This window comes from Leucopleurus acutus, assembly GCF_964270905.1.
Source record: "Leucopleurus acutus genome assembly, chromosome: 7".
Lineage (NCBI taxonomy): Eukaryota > Metazoa > Chordata > Mammalia > Artiodactyla > Delphinidae > Leucopleurus > Leucopleurus acutus.
Window position 1 is genome coordinate 111,640,802 of NC_139150.1, and position 19,089 is coordinate 111,659,890.

Here is a 19,089-nt window from a genome sequence, read left to right on the forward strand (position 1 = left end):
GGGGAAGCCACATGATGATGTCAACAGAACAGAACCCCAGGGTATCACAGCACATGCTTCCAAAAAGCTAAATGAGAGACAGCAGATCAGAAGGCAGGCCGAAGAAAACTTTTCAAGAGCTTAGAAGTCCCCTCTTGGGACAATGAGATGCAGTCATAGGCAGGAGAGACCTACACCATACCACGGTGTGCAAACCATTAGAGACAGATTCTGTTCAAAGAGAAGCAAGGTGTTATCCATGAGGCCACAGAGCTGCAGATCATGGGACCCCCCCAGGAACGGCTGAGGCAAAACCCAAGTCATGTAACAGCACTTCCAGACACACACACATCATTTTAGAAAATAACACTACTACTTCAGCATCCTCCGCTAACAGGCTCAAAGATCATGTAAAAATATAAGGTTTTGAAGCAAAGACTAAAATCTTATCCACATTCTAATATTTATATTTAGTCATTGAGAAATGCAGGCTACACATATACAATTATTTCTTATTATTTCCTATGGTCCACATAAAACAACTCAGAGTTCATATTCTTGGATTACGGTTTTAATGCATTAAAAGTACATAATACTTAAAGACTTTAAAAATGTCTACACACAATCCATTAAAATATCTATGTTTGAGGTCATAACTTCACTTTAAAAATAAGTACATTCTATTTAGCTACAGGAATGATTGGAGCAATGTGAAATCAAGTGGATATATATAATATTCTCTAATGTAAAGATGGACAAAAAAGTTAACTTTGGAAAATCAACTGACCAACATGGAATACCATAATATTAACAGAGCACAAGGCAAACCCTGGATTAATATGGCTCACATAAGAGATAGCAAGAACAAGTTCTACATCAAGAACCTGTCACACAGAGCCTCAAATTCCATCAAATTCCTCCAGAGAGCAAAAAATAAACTGTTATTTCTGAATGCATTTTTCTCATATTACTGCTAAAAGCTGAATTATATTATCCAATTCCATATATTTCACAAAAAGCAGGTCAAATTTTCAATGATACTACAATGACATTCGCAACTATGAAATTTTTCTGATGTATGTACAATAAAACCCCAATAAATAACTCCTGAAAGCACCTGAATCATTACTTTGATTGATTAATGTCTCTAAAGGGCTGCAGTCCCTACTCCTTGTCATTACATATGTCTGTGTAGATGCAAGTCAGAACAGCTTCAATGAATATAAGTCTACAGTCACTTACAAAACAGTGACTCCCAAAGTAACATGGAAACACAGGTTTGAATCCTCAGCTTAACCTGACCCCAGCCTGTGTCCCAGGGAATGGCTACTTCCTGCTTCAAGTTTACTGGTGGTCTCGACTTGGCTGCCAGGAAATTCACACTCCCGCTTTTACTCTGCTTCACCCGTCCCTCTTTCCCTGTTTTCTCTACTTGTTCTTTATCTTCTTCTTGTCCTGGTGCCACTGGAATATCTCAGGGCTCAGTCTTTGGCCTTTGGTTCCTTTTCATCCACACTCAACCTTTCCCCGGTGTCCTTTACTTTCGTGGATTAAAATGCTGTCTTTATGCCAATGATTCTCAAATGCTTTCTCCAGACCAGATTGCTCTCCCCAAACCTAGATTTCATAGCTCCATTTGTAGTCATGTCCACTTGGATGTCATGTAAACATCTAAAACTCAACATTTCCAAAGCTCAACTGATGATTTTCTACCTCCTCTGCTCAGACAGGCATCTGTGGTTATTTTTATTACATGATGACATCTGTTTCCCTTTTATTCCTCAGGCAAAATATTTGGAGTAATTTTTAATTTTGTTCTTTCTCTTACACTCCACATCCAATCCACCACCAAGTCCTTTTGGCTCTATCATCAACGTGTGCCCAGAATCTTACAAACGATCAGCATTCTATTTCTCATACCCAGGTCCAAGCCACTGTTGTCTCCAGGATTTACTGCAATAACCTCTTAACTGATTCCTCAGTGACTACTCTTTACCCTCTGTCCTTTCTCAGCATGGTTGCCAACACGACCCAGTAAAACGTAAGTCAGACTACGTCCTCCATTCCTCTGCTGAAAACCAGCTGGCGGTTCCCTATAACCCTCAGTAGAAGCAGAAGTCCTTAAAGCAGACAAGACTCCACAGAATCTGCCACCACAGCCCTCGCCTGCCCCTCCGTCATGACTCATCTGATTACCTGTTCCAGACACGTCAGGCACGCTCACATGACAGGCATTTTGCTCCAGTGACTCTCCTTGACTTGAATGCTTTCCTCAGGACCTGCATGTCTAAGCCCCTCATCTCACTCGAAACCCATCCTCACCATTGTCTCACCTTCTCAATGGGTACCCTGACAATGCTACTTAATACTGCAACTTTTCCTTCTCCAATTCCTCCCAAACTTAGTTAACTTTTTCTAAGTTTTTTTCACAGCTCCTACACCTACTTATAAAACACCTATACACCTACTTATAAAACAATTCACACAGTACACTTTATTATTTATTTTTTTTTTGCGGTACGCGGGCCTCTCAGTGCCGTGGCCTCTCCCGTTGCAGAGCACAGGCTCCGGATGCGCAGGCTCAGCGGCCATGGCTCACGGGCCCAGCAGCTCCGCGGCATGTGGGATCTTTCCGGACCAGGGCACGAACCCGTGTCCCCTGAATCAGCAGGTGGACTCTCAACCACTGTGCCACCAGGGAAGCCCCTGTACACTTACTATTTATCACGTGTCCTATGACACCGATTCCAACCTGCATTAGGGTCAGGAATCTTTGTTTCATTCATTGATGAATCCCAAAAGCCAGGAAGAGTGCCTAACACCACCGTGGGTTCTTAATAAGTATTTGTTGAATGTATAAGAAAAAAAAACGAATGAATAAATAATTGAATATAATTGCTGTTATTCTCTTTCACTTATTTATTCAACAAACATTTATTAAGGAGCCACTATAAACTGGACACGATATTACAACCTGGAGATACCACGATAAACCATTTATATTTATCTGCACTTATGGAGGTTGTTTTTTAATGGGACAAACAGATATTAATCAAATGATTACATATATCAAATCAATGCAAAGTTACAATGTATTATTTTTTAAGTAGAGGTATACGGCGCTCTAAAAATATAGGGAATGGTTGTCAAGACAGCCTATATAGATACTTTTAGTCCAGGTTAGGAACTGTGGTCTTTATTCCAAAGCCAAGGGGAGGTATTGAAAGGCTGTAAGCAGAAGGGTGTCCTGATGAGCTACGCATTTACAGGCACCATCTGAGGCTGCTGTGTACGTAAGAGAGGCGCCTGGGAGACAAGTAAGGAGCTGGACTAGCCTAGGTGATACCAGTGGAGCATGAGAGGAGTAGGGAGTTCAAGAGGCGTTCAGGAGCCAAAACAAACCAGAGTCTGAAAGACGGAACCCTGTCCCTGAAAGAGGAGGTATCACGTGTCATTCCTGGTCAAGTGATTTTTCTTAAGAATTTCTATTCTTTACCTCTTGGGTTGTTAAACTACTTTAAGTCTCCACCTTGTTTCAAAGAGATATTTTGTGGAAGCTTAAGAATATGGACAAAAACTATTAACAGTTAAAAAGTCAAAGCCTATAATAAGGCATGTCTCCAAATCCAAATACCTCAAACGGATGTAAGTCGGGTGATGCAAGCAGCATTTGTAGGATGAGTTGAAATAATAATTAAGCACAGCTCTAGGTGGAATGTAATAACCAAAGAAGAGTTTAAGGTAAACCACTGTTTGTTTGTTTGTTTTTTTAACAACTTTATTGGAGTATACTTGCTTCACAATGGTGTGAAACCAATGTTGATTAGATGCATGTATACACAAAGAGACAAAGAAAGAGAAAAACACTTGTGAATGTTTCACACAATTTCATTTCTTTCCTAATTCAGGTTTAGAATTCAAGGGAAAAATTGGTAGTTCCTACATCATCTGTCAATATTTTGCATATTCAAAATTAATTTAGAAACATTCAAAAATAAATTTTCTCAACTTTAGGGAAAATTAAATACTGATAACTGTTTAGATATGGAATTTTGAAGTAGAGCTATTTATATATGTATCATATTTATAAGGTGTATTTATATTTCTTGACATATAATTATAATGTGTTCGCAGTTACTCTTTGACCCACCAGTGAGTGATTTTATGTATCATGCATACTGTATGATTCGTTAAGGACTTTTCCCAGTATCACTTTGAATATAACTGTCAAACTTACACAATGTTTTGTAGAGTGCCCAAAGGATGCTTGGCCAATAAAAGATAACTGAAGTAAAGGAAATAAAAGAGCTCAGGAGGAATGCCAGATGATTCTTGTAGGGCAGAATGTGGGCAGTGAATGCTCCAGAGACCTAGGAGTTCTCTCTGTAGGAAATCAGCTACAACCCAGAAATACCCACTGGTTGAAAGCACAAAGTAGCAGCAGCTTAACCTCAACAGAAGTTCACTTCTCCCCCGTGGATCCTTCACAGCAGTCAGGACCAGAGTGTTAGTCTTGATTCTCTAGAGAAACAGAACATTCACAGCCCACAGGAATCAGTTACCATTCCTCACAAACTCAAGTTTTAGTTTTGTTGTTGTTCTATCCACGTCTTCAAGCGACTGAATAAGGCCCATCCACGATAGGGACGGCAATCTGCTTTATTCAGTTTATTGTTTTAAATGTTAAACTCATCCCCAATACCCTTACAGAAACACCCAGAATAATGTCTGACCAAATACCTGAACACCCCATGGCTCAGTCAAGTTGACACACAATCAACCCTGTGACACACACAGGAGCCCATAAGGCAGCCCTGCTCCACACAGGCTTCAGTGAACACGCTCCTGCATATCTGACCGCTCTGTCATCTGTAGGATAAGGTTCTTAATCTAGAGCCTGAAGCTGGGGCTGGATCTGCAGACATTACACCCACATTTTGGTCAAGATGATGCAAAAGGAAGGAGGCGTAACAGGCAGAGGATCTGTACCCGTTCTTTCAGGAAAGGCTTTAGAAGCCGCGACGAAGCTTCACCACTCACACGTCTGTGGGGAACAGTGAAATGCTGATTCTTGTCTGCAAGCTTCTCCCATCGCCACATTGCGGGCATTACCATTATTGCTCATTCAATCACCAAATGTTTATGAAACGCACGATATGCCATGCACAGATTTAAGGAATAAATATTCCGCAGTAAACTAGAGACCAAAGAAAACCAAATCAGACAAACAGGCCCACACCCCCTTGAGTTTGCAGTTTTAATGGAGGGAGACAAAGAATATGCAGAAATCTAGAAGGAAAAGGCGGGCATTCCGAAATACTGCCATTTGCGGTAACATGCATGGACCCAGAGATTGTCATACCAAGTGAAAGAGAAAGACAAATACCATATGATATCACTTGTATGTGGAATCTAAATAAATGGTACAAATGAACTTATTTACAAAAATACAAATAGAGTCTCAGATGTAGAAAACAAACTTATGGTTACCAAAGGGGGAAGGGGGGGAGGGATAAACTGGGAAGTTGGGATTGACATATACACACTACTATATATAGAACAGATAACTAATAAAAGCCTGCTGTATAGCACAGGGGACTCTACTCAATACTCCGTAATGACCTATACGGGAAAATCTCAAAAAAGAGCGGATATATGTATATGTACAACTGCTGCCCTTTGCTGTACAGCAGAAGCTAACACAACGTTGTAAATCAACTAGACTCCAATAAAAATGAATAAAAAATGAGTTCATACTTGTGATGATCACAGAGGGTTCCAGAGCTGTCAGGTTAGGCGTCATGTCGAAAGCGGCATTTGAATAAAATCTGAAGGAAATGCGTAAGAGAACTATTTAGATTTTCTTGGGGGAAAAGAGAAAAAGCAAAGGCAAGGGCAAGGGCCAGCGCTCCAAGTCAGGAGAAGGCCTAGCATCTTCTGTAATACTCAAAGGCCAGAGCAGTTAGGAAGGAGAACAGCAGGAAACAAGCTAACGCCTGGCCTGGGGGGAATCACGGCTTTACTCCGGGTGAGACTGGAAGCAACCGGAGAACTCAGAGAAGAGGGTTGACGTTAGGTGACTCACTTAACGGGAATACTCTGGCCACTGTACTGAGAACAGCTGTACTGAGAACAGACGAGGAGTGAGCAAAGGTAGAAACAAGGAAAATGCGGGTCCACTCTCCTACTCACCTCGTGTCCAATATAATTGGGTTTTTTTTTTACATACTAAACAGTCCCATGTCTGCCCAAGACAGATGACTGAGAGCATCACCTAGTTACTGCCTTCAACAAATGGCCCAGAAAACCTGGTTATGCACAGCTCTCCAAGCCCCAGGAACTATACAAGTTATCAGCACACAATGCATTCAACAAACAACGGTGGAACACGAACAGGATGACCCGTTCAGAACTGGCGGGAATAGAAAACACACAGCACTCTTTTGCCCATACAATTATCATTTTTCCCCTAATATATGGAATTCCCCCCCTCTGTCAGTAAATTTTTTGTTTAGTAATTACAGCAATTCTGCTCTCTCAGAAGAACTCATTTTTTCAGCATCCCCTGTGGTCTCAGTCCTTCCCTCACCCTTCAAGCCCTCACCTCAAACAGCTATTTCTTGGGGATCACACGGCTTCCTACGCCTTCTGACTGCTACTGCAGTTTGGGTGGCCTAGAGCTGCTTTTGGGATAGAAACATTACAGGTGCTGGCAGACCAGACCCCTGAAAATCTCTTATGTTTTACTTATTTTTGCACCTCTTCACTACCATGGGCAAGTAATTATAGCCAACTTTCTTGTCTGGATAAATGTTTTCATTGTGAAGATTCTCTTCTTGCAACTACTGTCCCTGTGCTCTTGCTCTCACTGTCTCCCCTCCCTGCCACTCTTAGTATTTAAAGCAGGGTCCCCACTCTCGGTCGGCAGCTCTGCTGCAAAGGCCTTTTTATAGCACGATATTGCACTTACCTTACACTATGTCAGCTGCTTGGAAGGTACTGTTGATGAATGCTTGCTAGTCTCCAAATCCCTGTGATTTCCATTTCCTGACCCAGGGAATCCAGATGCAGCTACAGGTGGGAATTTCTCACCACAAAAAAGGGCACTGCAAGATATTCTCCATTCTGAACTGAGACCCCGGAGCTCCCTGCTGGCTTTAGGCCCAGAGAATACTGGCAGTTAGACCTAAAGACACTAGCTGATGGGGTCTCCCAGCAAAATGGAGTAACCTTTTCATACTACATCAAAACCCACCGGCCAAGCAGCATCCCCTATGTGCATGACATGTTCAACCCATTGTAGTATCCCCTCTTAAATGTGAAGCAAGAGGCTAGTATCATTGGGTACTTAAAGAAATTGCAATGATAAAAGATAAAGACCAAATCAAGCAAAATAGGCAAGAAACAATCCACAGTAAGTCTGCCAGATAAAATGCACAAGGCCTAGTGACATTCAAATTTCAAATAAACGACAAATACCTCTTGAGTACAAGGATGTTGCTTCCAATATTTGGGACATACTTCTACTGAAGACAAAATATTTGTTGGAATTCAAACTTGACTGGACATCCTGTATTTTTATTTACTACATCTAGCAACCTTAATCCATGGAGGATAAGAAAACATTACAAAAATGATAATCAGTATGTTAGAGATATAGAAAAGATGCAGCAACCAGAGAGAGAAGTCAAGTGGGAGTGTGACCTCTCAGGAGACAGCAAAATCTCCATCACGTATTTGAGGTTTTCTAAGTGAATCCAAAAAGGAGGGGGTATATGTATACGTACAGCTGATTCACTTTGCTGTAGAGCAGCAACTAATGCAACACTGTAAGTCAACTATGCTTCAATAAAAATTTAAACAAATAAATAAATTTTTAAAACGTCCACAGTAGCAGGGGATGGGGAGACGTTTCCATACTCCCCAAGCCCCCTTATTACTATTATTTTGTCGCATTAGTATAACATTTGGATTCCAAAAATCCCAAGTAATATCCTTCAATTTAGGTGGGTCTGAAATCAAACATATAAAAATTGTATTGCCTGGTGGGACTACCAGTGGTTCATAAACAGTAATATGCAGAAAGATAACCTGGATTTCTTACTAAAATACTAATAACAGTGTCCCACACCCATATATTCTGACTGCATCTATGTGGACTGGGCCCTAAGAATGTGCAGTTTAGCAAACAATGCAGGCAAAACTTTGATAACATTTTGAGGAACACTGTCTTAGCACTTGCTAAATCTGCTGTATCATCATACACATATATATTTATAAGACTTATGAATAGAAGTTGAAGGAATCTTGTGTTTTTTTTCCAGGTAACATTTAGTCTTTATTAATAATCAGGAAGGAAAGCACTAAAACCGTCTGAAGCTCTCCTCTTTGCTTGTAGACGAGAACGAACCCCATGGAAAGAGTGATGTAACATTTCTCTAGGAAAGCAAACTTTCATACAGAACAGAAAACACAGTCTCACAGAGTCCAGGATTGGGACCTGGCAAGTGAGCAGCTCTTCTGAGTGATGCAGTGGCTATGAGTCTCCATCCTCTAGACACGTGCCTGGTGCAGGTGGAAACCAGGAGATGCTGATTTTATATCAAGAGGTTCTGATTCTCAACTCCCCGGAGCATAAATATTTTAGAACTGTAGAGTGTGAGTAGGAAGTGAAGGGAGAATGTCCTGAAAGTGTACCCACCGTTAGAAAGAAACAGCCTGCAGAGCGGTGGGGAGACTGGACAGTTGAACTCACAGCCCCTAATACGAATGGGTTTTTACAGTTCAGCTCTCTCTGGGTTTGTGGGCATCACCCATTGAAGCGTCACGGCGACTCTAAGAGTGGATATTACCATGACCTTCATTTATGGATGAGGAAGCCGAGACAGTGAAAGATTAAATAATGGATGAAATATTTACTAGTAAGTGAATTAGTTACACACATAGTAAGGGGCTGCACCAGGGTTTTAATCTAGGCTGATTGACTTACATTAGTAATATTAGGAAATTTTAAGCACTATTCAAAATATTATCGAGTAAAGAGTATCCCTAAGATAATATACATCTTTAGCTAATTCAGTTCCTAGTTACTGGCAATTTCAGTTTAAAGCCAATATATGACCAAATGTTTCACTTTAAAATTGTGTTTTCCATGTAGCATGGGGCTCTTGCTAGAACAGATTAAGGCTTTTCTCCCCCTGGATCTGACCACAGGAAACATAATATCTGCACTATTTCTCTCCACATTTGTCTCAGAGCTCACATCAAGATTTTTAGAAACTTTTTCAGTGATCAGTTTTTTTATCATCATGTTCTCAGTGGGTGAGTTTCTGATTTAGATTCGTCTCTTTTCCTGAAAGAAATAGAATTTAATCATATGTAAGTCTAATATACGAGACATGTCTTTTCATCATGTCTATAAATTTCCTCTCCTAGTATTTAAAATGCGATTAAAGTTCAACAAGTCCCCATAGTTAAACCAAAGGAACATTGCAAGTGATGTATCCTAATTATTCTGGAATAGCAGGAAGGAGAGCCATACTTGAATAGCAAATGACAGCTTTCATAGCACCTACCAAACCACTGCGCTACAGCTCATCCCCCTCTGGAGAGCTTTAAAGGAGAAGGGACGAGCATTTGTAATAAAATAATCATAAGCTGGGTAAAGCAGAATTCACCTGCATGCACACCTGTGTGTCTGTGTAACACACAGTTCATTGCACACATTCCTCTCAATTTTTTCTAGCAGGTACCATGAGGGAGAGGCTCTGCAGTTATTCTAATTGTACTCCTGCCAGGAGATCAACTGAGATAAAATAAAGAAGAGCACGGACATACCATCAAATCAAAGCACAGGTTAGCCAGCACAAAGAGAAAGGCCATCATACTGCTGAAACGCACAGACTGGAGAAACAGGTTAAACCCCACAAGATGACAAATAACACGGATGAAAGCAGACGTCTGTGTGTACTGAAATCCAAAACTCCCAGCATACAAATAAACAAGAGGAGAAAACTAAGAAGCAGAACACTAAAAAAGAAAATCTCAAGGATTTAGTCTACAGTAAGCTTGACATAAGAGCAATTTGACATGGTTGCCAAAGTTAGCATGACAGCAGACATGATCTGATATTAAAAATCTTGTTTGAGTTTCGACTTCAGAGCATATCTGGTTAAATAATTACATGGTTAGAGCTCACTGGTCAGAGTAGGATCTAAATAAATTTAGAGACAGGAGAAATTTTTCTATAGCCTTCAGGTTTAAGTGACAAAAGCTGTAGAATTACTAGTACTGAATAAGAAAATACCCTAGAATTTGGAAAATAAAGATATTGTCATGAAATTCAAGAGCTGAGTGAAATTATTTATATATTTATCTTCTTAGACATTATAGAAACTATAACTTTTTTTTTTTTTTTTTTGCGGTATGCGGGCCTCCCACCGCTGTGGCCTCTCCCATTGTGGAGCACAGGCTCAGCGGCCATGGCTCACGGGCCCAGCCGCTCCGCGGCATGTGGGATCTTCCCAGACAGGGGCACGAACCCGTGTCCCCTGCATGGGCAGGCGGACTCTCAACCACTGCGCCACCAGGGAAGCCCAGAAACGATGATTTTTATATTTATGAATTCATTATTATTCTTCTATGTATAGTACAAATTCTTGTTTTATCATATGATGTTTAAATTATTAAACAATATTTGATTATAAAAAGAATACATGTTACAAAACATAAAATAAATAACCATGACTACATTACCATACTTAATTTCAATGTTAGAAATATGATTGAATATATGTGTTTATTGTCTCAAATTCTGTCTCTCTGTCCTGCTGCCAAGCAACTACAGATGGCTCCTAACTTATGATGGTTCAACTCAGGGTTTTTTGACTTTATGATGGAGTGAAAGCAATAAGCATTCAGTAGAAACCATACTTTGAATTTAGAATTTTGCTCTTTTCCTGGGCTAGGGATCATGGCCTGCTACCCTCTTGTGATGGGGGCAGTGAGCACAGGTCTCCCATCAGCCAGGTGACTGCAAGTGTGAGCAATCGATACACGTAACACCATTCCATACCCAGACAACGATTCTGCTTTTCACTTTCAGTATTCAGCAAATTACATAAAATATTCAACACTTATAACAAAATAGGACTTGTGTTAGATGATCTTTCCCAGCTGTAGGCTAACATAAGTGCTCTGAGCACATTTAAGGCAGGCTGGGCTAAGATAGGATACGTCCTAGTTTGTATGTTAAATGCATTTTTGACTTACGGTATTTTCAACCTACTATGGGTTTACTGGGACATAGCCTCATTGTAAGTCTAGGCAGATACGTAGATTGAATTTTGGCTTCATGGTATGCATTCAACAATTTATCATTTATTTTTAAAATTGTGTTTCGGACTTTACAGAAGTGTAATGTGCTAAGACTTGCTTTTGGGGACTCATATTTATTTCTATAAGACTCATTCATGTCACTGAGTACGGCGTTAGTTTGTTCAACATCGTATCTGTAAAATAGTTTCTTTAATTTAATATACATAAATGGGCATTTGGGCTACTGATTCAGTCCGCTCCCTTATAAACATTGCTATTAATACCTCCTACCTGTCCCCTACTGCATTCTTTGTTTGTTTGTTTGTTTGCGGTACGCGGGCCTCTCACTATTGTGGCCTCTCCCGTTGCGGAGCACAGGCTCCAGACACGCAGGGTCAGCGGCCATGGCTCACGGGCCCAGCTGCTCCGCGGCATGTGGGATCTTCCCGGACCGGGGCACAAACCCACGTCCCCTGCATCGGCAGGCGGACTCTCAACCAGTGCGCCACCAGGGAAGCCCTTCCCTACTGCATTCTTGTGTAAGGAAGAAAAATCATCTTCCCTCCACTCTTCTGAGTTCTTGGCTGACACACTCTGTCATAAGAGACAGATTAACAAGAGGAAAACAAACACAAAGTATTAACACGTATACCTCACATATACATGGGAGATACACAGGGAAAAGTGTATCCTTTACTCCCAAGGTGGCTTAGAATTCATTCATACCATTTTAATAGGGAAAGGGGAGGGGGATGTCGACAACTTAGGGGAGAGGAAATGATTTTTAGGAAAGATGAATGAGCCCTTAGAAGGAGAGATGGGGGATCTGACAGTTTGTGACAAAGTTTGTCTGCGTGTGGAATTGATTTCTAGTCTCTCCTGTGATTAAGAGTCAATCTTCCCTGGTTGATGAAACTCCTGGGGAGCGGATCTGTGGCCATGCAGTTCCTTTTGTTCCTTTTGTAGAATTTGTGTTTGGACAGATAAAAAGAGTTCAGAGGAGGCCTCTCCCTCTACCGCCTTTTTACCAAGTGCCTACAGCTCAAAATAATCAATACAGCAAAACGGCATAATTTGGTGTGGAATGTCCTGAATGTCTATGTCATATTTGAAGTGGTGTATCTGCTCCCCTTCACTTGCAAGATAATAAAAAATATTGCAGGATTACTGAGTATTGAGTGCTAATCTATTCCAAAGTGGTTTTTACCATTGTACACTCAAAACAACAAATTATAAAATTTCTCCTCATTCCATATCCTATCCAAAACTGGCTATTGTCACACATCTTATTTGTGGCCAAAATAATAAGTGTAAAATTCTATCTTATTGTGATCTCACTTATATTTATTTCACTAATTACAAGTGAAGTTAAGAACATATTTTTATTTGTTTATTTAATATTTTTTCTCCTATTTTAAACAACCAATCCTTTCTTAGGTCTGTTTTTACTTTGTTGTTTTTCCCTTTTCTTATTAATTCCCAGAAATTCTTTCTATGTATAGTATACTGTGTGTTGGTTCCAGATGTCACAAATATCTTCTTTAGGTTGATGGCTGTCAGGAACGTGAAGGGTCTGAGATTGTACCCTACCTGCAGAGGCACATGTTAGCTCGGCAGCACCATGTCACAGGTACTGACGAAGACAAGCAAATTCTAAATAAGAGAGAAGAAACCATTACTCACAACACAGCAGCAAACGTCATGCGTATTACCATATTTTCACCCTTTCTCCTGCTCTCAATTCCATGAGAATGAAGAACTGTGTCAAGGCTGCCAGGACTCCCTCCTTGACCAAACTCTACTAGGCTCCCTCTTAGCCCTGTTCTCGACTAGCCTCAACCTAGGCTTAGGAAGTCTTGAACAAAACATTAGCATGGTTGCTACCATCTCAAGGCCACATCACTAGGGTGACCTTCCCACCTTTTAAAGTGCCTTCCTGAAAAAACTGAAGCTGCGAAAAGAATGTACTATTTGTTCCACCCAACACCTGAAGACAGGGCCCTGGTCCCCCAGCCTCTGTGGAAGGGGAGGAGCCTAATTTCCATAAACGCCAGTTAGCAAACCCGGATGGGGTTCATGGACCAACATTCCTTGTCCTCCTTTTGTATTTTTCATTCACTCACTCTACTGCGCCCTTGCTCATGCCCCTTTAAAATACGGAGTCACCTCTGTACAGATAGAAATTGAATTCAGTTCATGCTGGACTCTTCCTTATAGCAGTAGTACAGCATGATGAAAATCCATCCTTCCAGCTTTATCTAGCATTTAGCTGTGTTTATCTCTGACAAGCACATACATACCACATGCAAAGTAGACAGGATTCACAGCTAAGGGACTCAGGGCTAAGGGTCCTGCCTATGTTGACCAAAGAGCAAACACTACCAAGCAGCAAACATGCCTGTCCTCCTTCATGCCCTCCACACGCACCCAGGGAAGCAGGCAGTTGGTGGTTACACGGTAGTTACACCAATCCCTTTGACCTACACAGTTTTCTATGTGATCAGCCATAGAGCTGACTCAGATCAGGAGAGCTTTCAGTCTGTCACATGCAGCAAAAACACACAAGGATGCTCAGGACCTGTGGCAAACTGTTTCTTCAACTGACTTTTTCACAACATTTAAGGTGTTTTTTGATAAGTGAAGTTGTTCATTTTACTGATCAAATGTAAATGATGTAATATACAGTTAATAATACATTTAATAATAATTGCTATTACTACGTCATAAAGATTTCTTACTATACTGTATTGTTTATATATATTTTTTTATTTTCTGAATATTACAATGTTTTGCTATCTTAAAAAAAATAACCTTTCTGACTGGGAAAATACTGGCATTCATGGGCTGCCCAATTCCTTGAGACAGCAAAGGGCTCAGCGGGGAGCATGCCTTTGACACCAAACCAACTGATGAGAATCATCCCTCCTCTATCTGGTCCAATCGGTATCCATCATTTAATCACATCTGCAAAGTCCCTTTTGTTTTGCAAGGTACAAGTCAGGAGTTTTAGGAACTAGAACCTGGACATCTCTTTTGGGGGTGGGGTGGGACATTTCCTGTGTAACAATTACCTTAAATAATTGGGAAAATAACACCTGCCGTACTTGTTTTCATAGTTTGTCATTAGGCTCAACTGAGATGATTTTGGGGAAAGCTTTATACCATCAGTAGAGGTATCATTTACTAGAGAGGAACGCATTTTTACCACTCCCATTTCACATATTTCTCTTTACTACACAAAATATTTTTCTCTTTATATTTGGATCATTATGTGAATTGATTTTGGTGCTGTGATTCACACACATAAAATGAACTAAAAAGGCATACTTTCTTCTAAATGACTAAAAATGTTGCATCTCATTCAAGGGATTAATCCATCAGCAATTATTTTCTAGTATATAGTGAAAACTAAAGATCTAACTTCAATATTCCTCTAAAAATAACAAATTATTGTAGGATCAATTCCCTAATGCCATGCAAAGGAAAGTCTGCAACATCTGAGTTTTCACATAAGTATGTCTGCTCCTGAGAATTTTTTTGCTGTTCTATCATTTCATTTGACTACCCCTTTAACTCACAGTCTCAATTATCCTAGGTTTAAAATCAATTTTCCTATCTGGTAGAACAATTTCCCTAGTCCATACTCTTTGTATATAAGTATGAGAAAGATCTTGCCAAGGTTTAGCAAAATCTTGCTGGGATTTTAAATGGAATAGTACTGTGTCTGAATATCAATTAGGAAATAAATAAATAAATTCTATTTTCCAGAAAAGTTTTAATTAGTTACTGAGTTACTTTTTAATGAAATAAATATTGCATTTTCTATATGCTTCCTGTTAGTTTCTAAAATTTAGTTGACCTGTGTATATTGACCTTCAAGCAGATATTCTGTTAAATTTATCTATTATTTCTACTCATTTGTTGGTATACTATTTTGGATTCTCAATGAAGATAGTCACATCTTCCACGATATTCACAGATTTGTTTTCTTTATCATTCTTATAATATTTATTTTCTCTTTTCACTGGAAATACTAGCTGGGGTCAGAAAGCAAGGAAAGTGCACATTTTAATTTTGTTCTTTAGAGTGAATTCTTCTAAGATTTCACTGTTGAGAATCATAATTTCTGAAAGAATTATGTAGATACACATTATCAGCATAAGTACCAGTACTGAATTGATTTCAAAAGTAAATGTTGAAATTTATCAATACTTTTCCTACACTTACTGAGATGCTCATATGTCTTTCTACTTTAATGTGTAAATATGGTAAAGTACCACATTTTGTTAAAAACTGTCCCAATATTTGTAGGTTAACTCCATTTCATAATATATTGGATTTTTGCACGCGGTTTGTGTTTGCTAACATTTTAAGATTTTTAAAAAATCTATATCCATAAATGCAATCATTCAGAAAAATTTTCTTTTCCTGCATGTGTCTAATTTTGTTAAAGCAGTTGTGCAGACCTCATAAAAATATTTGGGAGGTGTTCTGGGTTTTTTTTGTATTCTATGAGAGAGAAACTTAAATATACAAAGAATGACCAGTTTCCTCGTATTTTGAAAAGAATTTACATACTATATCAATTTACTTCCTTTAGGAAAATGTTTTAAATTGATTCATTTTTAAATTGGTTACAATATTAGTTAAGCATTCTTTCTTGAATTTATTTTAATTAACTCTATTTTCCTAGAAAGTTGTCCATCTCATCTAAGCTACAAATACACTGCCATGAAGATTTTAATAGCATTCTCATACATTTTTAAATGTTTGCTACAATTGTAGCAATAAATTGCATTAAATAAATTGCACTAAAAATAAACACATTGTACTAAAATTATTACATTAGGTATGCTTTCTCATTTTTGTTTCTTAACCCCCTTCAAAAATATTTTTTTATTTAATAAGTCATATAAAAGAATTAACATTTGGCTTTGTTGATATTGTCTATTATAACAGTGTACTGTATCATTAATTTCTTCTTCAATATAATATTTTCCTTATTATTTTACTGACATCTTAATTCAAATGATAAGGTCATTATTTTTAAATATCATTTTATTAGAAAAATTTATGATAATTTCCCTCTAAGAGTTTTTGTCACTGTATATCACATTCATTGATATGCATATATATTATATTCTAATTATTTTATAAATTATCACCATGAATTATTTTTGGACTGAGGTTTTTAGCAGTGTGCTTTTAAATTTTCAAGCACAGAGATTTTTGTTGTTGTTTCCTGTCCTTTATTGGCTGTTAAAATTTACTTGTCTTATCATAAGACGAGGAGTTTTATACATTCTTAATTTTGATAGTTATCAAAAATTGCCTTTTATTTTAGAAAATGGCCAGTTGTTTGTAAATGTTCAATGTGTGTTCAAGTAATTCACAAGCTATTATATTCATAGTTTAATATTTTCAATAAATGGAAGTCATTATTTGTGCGGTTCAAAATTTTTATATCTTCACTAAATTCTTGCCTGCAAAACAAATAATTAAGAGAGATATGGTACAGTTACATACTGTAATGGTGAATTTTTCATTTTTTTCTATTGTTGTGAAAATTTATGTAGTTTTAGACTATTTTATTATTTGTTTACTTAGTTAATTGAATGCTTTGTCCAGTAACAAACTCAACTTTTTTTTTCCCTCTTGTGTCTTTTCCATTCTTTTATTTTCAAGCTTTCTATAATCTTATGATTTTAGTGTGTACCTTATAAATAGCATGCTACTAGATTTTCATATATAATCTGATATCCTAATCTTTTACTTGGCACAATTAGTTTAAATTCACTGTGGTAATAAAAATATTCAGATTTTTTTCAAACATCACTTGTTGTTTTTGGGTTTTCTATACACGCATACCTCATACCTATTTCGGGTTTGGTTGCAGGCCACTGCAATAAAGCAAATATTGCAATAAGGCAAATCCCACAAATTTTTTGTTTTCCCAGTGCATATAAAAGTTATGCTTATAGTATCCTGATGTCTGTTAAGTATGCAATAGCATTATGTCTTAAAAAACAAATCATATACCTTAATTTAAAAAACACATTTTTTGCTAAAAATGCTAACCATCATCTTAGCCTTTAGAGAGTCGTAATCTTTTTGCTGGTGGAGGGTCCTGCCTCGATGGTGGCTGCTGGCTGACCAGGGTGGTGGTTGCTGAAGGCTGGGGTGACTGTGGAAATGTCTTAAAACAAGACATCAGTGGAGTCTGCCACATCGATTGACTCTTCCTTTTATGAACACTTTCTCTGTTGCATGCAATGCTGTTTGACAGCATTTTATCCATAGTAGAACTTCTTTCAGAACTGGACTCAATCCTCTTAAACCCTGCTGCTGCTTTATCCACTAAGTTTAGATAATATTCTAAATCCTTTGTTGTCCTTTCAACCATCCTCATAGCATCTTCACCCAGAGTAGATTCCATTGCAAGGAAGCACTTTCTCTGCTCTTACAGAAGAGGCAACTCCTCATCCAGAGATGGCAGCAATTCACTCACCTCTTCAGGCTCCACTTCTTTTTTTTTTTACATCTTTATTGGAGTATAATTGCTTTACAATGGTGTGTTAGTTTCTGCTTTATAACAAAGTGAATCAGCTACACATATACGTATATCCCCATATCCCCTCCCTCTTGCATCTCCCTCCCTATCCCACCCCTCTAGGTGGTCACAAAGCACCAAGCTGATCTCCCTGTGCTATGCGGCTGCTACTCACTAGCTATCTATTTTACGTTTGGTAGTGTATATATGTCCATGCCACTCCCTCACTTTGTCCCAGCTTACCCTCCCCCTCCCTGTGTCCTCAAGTCCATCCTCTACGTCTGCATATTTATTCTTGTCCTGACCCTAGGTTCTTCAGAACCTTTATTTTTTTTTTTTTTTAGATTCCATATATATGTGTTAGCATATGGTATTTGTTTTTCTCTTTCTGACTTCACTCTGTATGACAGACTCTAGGTCCCTCCACCTCACTACAAATAACTCAATTTCGTTTCTTTTTATGGCTGAGTAACATTCCATTGTATATCATGTGCCACATCTTCTTTATCCATTCATCTGTCAACAGACACTTACGTCAGGCTCCACTTCTTATTCTAGTTCTCCTCCTGTTTCCACTACATGTGCAGTTACTTCCTCCACTGAAGTCTTGAACACCTTAAAGTCGTCCATGAGGGTTAGAATCAACTTGTTCCAAATTCTTGTTAATGTTGATATTTTGACTTCTTCCCATGAATCTTCTTATTGGTATCTAAAATAGTGAATCCTTTCCAGAAAGTTTACAGTTGACTTTTCCCAGATCCATCAGAGGAATCACTATCTGTGGCAGCTATAGTCTTACTAAATGCATTTCTTAAATAATAAAACTTGAAAATTGAAATTCCTCCTTGATCCATGGGTTGCAGAATGGATGCTGTGTTGGCAGACATGAAAGCAACATGAACCTCACCGTCCATCTCCATCAGAGCTTTTGAATGATGAGGTGTGTTTTCAATGCACAGTAATATTTTGAAGGGAATCTTTTTTTTTTTTCCTGAGCAGTAGGTCTTAACAGTAGACTTAGAATATCCAGTCAACCATGTTTTAAACAGATGTGCTACTATTCAGTCTTTGCCATTCCACTGATAAAGCACCAGAAAAGTAGATTGAGCATAATTCTTAAGGGTCCTAGGATTTTCAGATGGTAAATGAGCATTGGCTTCAACTTGAAGTCACCAGCTGCATTAGCCCCTAACAAGAGAGTCAACCTGTCCTTTGAAGCCAGGCATTGACTTCTCCTCTTTAGC